Consider the following 5,390-nt stretch of genomic DNA (forward strand, 5'->3'; position numbering starts at 1 on the left):
ACTGGCTCTTTAATTCACAAAATGTATATTGAAGGGTATTGTTCAGAGTCACTGTTTATAACAGATTAGAAATCATGAACTATTTCTTCAGGGATTTATAATGCTTCAAATCACTGCGCTTGCTTTTTAAAGTTTTATTACATGGAAGCATTGTAAAAATAAGCAGCCTGTTTTGCTGAATTTGCAAAGTTTGAACATGTGTGTTTTCTTTGGCATGTTATTTGCATCATCTCCGCTTTGTGGCAACTTGTCATATTTTGCGTTGCTGTTTCAGGTTCACAGAGTTCTTTGTTGATGAGTTGGAAGAGATATCTGATTTGAAAATACTGATAAACAGTTACTTGGAGGGACTTTCGTTGTCTGCAGCTCAGGTTGAAGGCATTGTCAAGTAAGTGCCAATAAAATGGTTGTGGTTATTTTATGATTTGAGTCATTCCACAGTAAAGTGCAACCACTTTGTGACAATAAGGTCAAAAATTAAATTCCCTAATCTGAATCTAAAAGTTGAGTGGGTGGACAGTACTACAGGTGTGTCATCTAAAAATTTTTCTTAAGATAAATAATTTCTTTGTTTAAGGAAGAGGGCAAATTGTCGCGGCAACAGTAACGCATGTAACATGGACAGACATGACATTGTATTGTATTTGATCACATGTATGCCATTATCATCCCTGTGCCAAGTTTGAAAGAAATCCATTAGTCTTCAAGAACTAGAAACACACTTCAGAAGATATTTTAATCTTAAATATTATCAGAAGAGGAGGATATCTGACGCAATGTTATGGCCACTAGCAACGTATGTAACATGGACAGACACTGGATTGGCTTTATACACAAATTGTGTGTTTTCCAATCTGAATGAATGTACTTGATTGATTTGTATATGTATATGTCATGATGAAGTTAAATACCTCAGAATTATAGAGTGAATTGTCATAAATTGGCTCTGTGGATAATCATATAGACAACAGAGGGAAGACCCCTGCATTGTCTATGGGATAACGTATGTAACATTGGACAGACATCATCAGTTCTGTCCAATATTTTCATAAACAATATGGGCATCTGAGGTGCATCAATAGTTGTAAAAAAAGCTTTCAGTAACTTTCTGATACAGATAGAATTGTCACACTAAAAAACAAATTAACATTATTCTATCCAGTATTTAATTAAACTACAATTACTTCCACGCGCGTAACACCGGTAACGCGTGTAACAAGGAGGACAGACATCCTGCCATTCAGGTGCTCTCAGTAATGGTGGCCATTGGTTTATATTCAATTGCGCCATAATACATGAAATTTAGGGCACCCTCAAATGACAACATTTCAGCAATGTATACCAAAAGATTTTTTTTTTAATCTTGATTTTGGAAATGAGGTAACGCGCGTAACATGTGGACAGACGCCATTCCAGAAATATTTTTAACTGCAACAGAACCCAAGCTTCAATAAAGACAGAATAAAGAATGATACATAGTGGAAGATTTCATTGTTAGTCAAATGTATGAGTGGTTTGTTGCAGCTTACAGTCTTCACTATATTTATTGTTCTCATATTATCAATTCGCATAGAGTTGGACAGACATAGTTAAGTACGTTGCCAATATTTTTTGGCATAATATTTGGCCCTTTCCCTAGTGTTTTTTTTTCCAAGAATAAATTTAGTTCGTAATTGTTTATAATACATTACTACTTTGCATTTGAAATCAATTCAAATAGTATCAATATTGTAAATATCCCTTCCTAATGTAACAGGGGTACAAAATGTCACAAAATGGTGAGCAAATAGAGGCAATATTTACAAAGATAAAAATCTATAATCTTTGTTGAGCTGGACATACAGCTTTAATATTATTTTTTATATATGTTCATATGTAGTACTTACTAAAAATAATATCATTCCGTGTGAATGCTGTTATCTTTGAAAAAGCTAGAGCTCCAAAATTGGGAATGTCAAATGTTGCGCTTTACTGTGGAAAGACTCATTTGCATATGATTGGCATCCTCATTTCTCTCAGTGCTCTGCACTACCAGAGCACCATGCCACTGGTAAAAACAAAAGAACCAAAGAGTTTGAACTGTGAGGACCCTCAAAGGTCCACAATTCAACAGAAACACAAGACATTTTGCCTGCAGGTCGGAAGTTATGAAGGACTTGAATGTGTGCTCCTCATTGTTTACCACAGGTATTAGAAGTAGCTTTATGATAGACACGACATTTCAGTTTCAACATTTCAGACATATTCAAAATCAGTTACCTAAAGTGACTTGAAATTAGGTTTAATAATCAAATAGCAGATGCTGATTGTAGGGATGTACTATGTTCTGTCACTTCAAGGAATGTCGTTGTTACATGATAAATTTAACTCTGTGTACCGGTATATGAAGTGTACATGTTCAAAATGTCATGAAGTCAAAATTATGTGTACTGGTAATATTTTTGGATTTTCTCAATGTTACAGTATCTGTAAATTTAGGCAAACAAGCTTGTAAAGTGTTTAATACAGTGAATTAGCCAGGATGTTTCAAAGCTAAATATTTGTAGACTTTGCTCACGTATAAGCAATACTTGCTATGCTTTGCTGACATGAACACAGTGTTGTAGTCTCTCTGTACTTTTTAGCGGATACTTTTAGCGAAGATTTCTTTGAGGTAGAACGCCGTGGGGACGGATATTCGGACTCAAATTTTTACAATACTTGTCTGGCTTAATGCATGTGTTGGCTTATTTTGAAGCTTTAGGAGTATAAGCGGTACTTTTGGAAAACTGGAATTTTAATTGGTGCTGTCATCAGGCACAGCAGTAAATGTGTGTAACCGAACATTGCATAGTCATCAGTCATGTGTGGAACAAGTCCCAGGATCATTGAAAGTTTATTTGATAGGACTAGCAAATAGGGTATTGGACCTCAAAGAGTTCTTGAAAATCAATGAAAAGGTTCTGTAATGTTTCCTTGATTTGTAAGTGACTTTGAGTATATGGACTGTACCATTCTACTTGAAAGTGATGGTTGTCATTTTAATTGACAGGTTCTACTTGATTGTGAGAAATGAAGTGGTCAAGAAACTGACTGATGGAACTGGACATAGGCAACACTACAGGTAAAAATATTATGTAAACCGCAAAGATTTCTCAGTCTCTATTGTCAGTTGATATCATTCACCTTGTTTATACATCATGGCCTCATTTAACTGACAACAGGCAAATGCAGATCATCAAAAATGTTGACATGTCACTTGAATACGATGCAATATTGACCAAACTTTGCATAATAAACCCTAAAATATTATTTATTGAAAGTATTATTTGGATTTTGTAATTTTCTATGTAGCTTGCGTACACTATGTCGAGCACTAAGACAGGCTGCTAGTAATCCTTATGGTAATATACCAAGATGTCTCTATGAGGTGAATACATTACTTGTGTATTGCATAGATACACAATGACAACAAGTTAAGAGACTTGTGGTTTAATGGCCCAGTAGCAATATGATATTTTCACCAGAAGCATTTCTTTAATGTTAATCACAGATACTTGTTAGTCCCCATGGACACCGTCCGGGGGGACTTATAGGTTTGGTCATGTCCGTGCGTGCGTGCCTCCGTGCGTGCGTGCGTGCGTGCGTGCGTCCGTCCGTCCGTCCGTTCACGCAGATATCTCAGAGACGCCTGGAGCGATTTTGTTCAAACTTGGTACAAGGATAGTACCCTACCTCATACAGATGCACATCGATTTGTTTCAACATGCAATCAAATTTGGTTGTGTTAGAGGACTTTTTAGTTTTCACCTCCATAGACTCCCATGTATAAGGCAGTCCTTAGACTTCCATGTATAAGGCAGTCCATAGACTCCCATGTATAAGGCAGTCCATAGACTCCCATGTATAAGGCAGTCCATAGACTCCCATGTATAAGGAAGTCCATAGACTCCCATGTATAAGGCAGTCCATAGACTCCCATGTATAAGGCAGTCCATAGACTCCCATGTATAAGGCAGTCCATAGACTACCATGTATAAGGCCAAGAAAAATAAAAATTTAGTTTCTCATCGTATTCATATTGCATTAGGATGCAGTTACACAGTTTTTAGTCCCCAAAGATAAAGTCAAGGGGGCTTTTAGATTGGGTCATGTCCGTCCGTGAGTCCATCCATGAGTCCATCCGTTCAAGCAGATATCTCAGACACTTTGACAAAATGTCACGTGATCTTGGTGACCTTTGACCTCGAATATACATATTTGTCCATGACTCAGTAACCACAAGTCCTAAACCTTTCATATATGGTATGATGGGACACCCTATGACACCACATATTGTACCTCATTAATTATGTGCATATCTAATTTTTAGTGAGCCACTAGAGCTGGAGGTCTGATTTTTTGTATATATGGATAACTTAGCAATAAATTTTTTTTGACAAAATGTCACGTGACCTCGGTGACCTTTGACCTCAAATATACATATTTGTCCAAAACTCAGGAACCACAAGTGGTACACCCTTCATATATGGTATGATGGGACAGCTTATGACGCCACATATTGTACATCATCAATTGTGCGCATATCTAATTTTGAGCGAGCCAATAGAGCTAGAGGTCTGATTTTTGGTATATAGGGATAACTTAGCACTACAATCTTTTTGACAAAATGTCATGTGACCTCGGTGACCTTTGACCTCAAATATACATATTTGTCCATAACTCAGGAACCACAAGTGGTACACCCTTTATATATGGTATGATGGGAGACCTCATGATGCTTCATACTGTACCTCATTAATTATGCATATATCTAATTCTGAGCAAACCCATAGAGCTGGATGTCTGTCATACATATGCACATAGATTTGTTCTGTGATACGATCCAATAAGGCCGCCATGTGGCCATTTTATTACGATTCTTTCATGTCCTGAACTACAGCTCAGACATGTATCAAGCGAATTTATTCAAAAGTATTTTTATCACAGACCTAATGAAGAGGACTCTATCCTCTCTGAGGACCTGTAATCAAAGTACCCATTAACAAGTGGGGACTGTGTCATCAACGATGACTTGTTCTACTTTGCAAACCATGTTGAGATACAAAGTGTTCAACTTGTCAACTTAGACTTTATATGTGTAGACTACTTGACAAGTGAATTCAAGACTGGACTGAGGTTCAAATTTCAACAATAACAGTGCTTTTAACATGTACAAAGACTGTGTGTCAACCAAATACATTCCACTTGTACAATAATAATGGTGTGTTACTGGGAATGAATCAAGTTTATATTCAGTGTTCTCCCACTCCCAGCATACCAGGGATGTTGTTAGAAAGAGATTTTCATTGATGTTTCTTGTACAAGAAAGTAAAATAGACACTCTTTTTTCAATACTTTCTTACTATTCA

Source organism: Ptychodera flava, chromosome 10, assembly GCF_041260155.1.
Source record: "Ptychodera flava strain L36383 chromosome 10, AS_Pfla_20210202, whole genome shotgun sequence".
NCBI lineage: Eukaryota > Metazoa > Hemichordata > Enteropneusta > Ptychoderidae > Ptychodera > Ptychodera flava.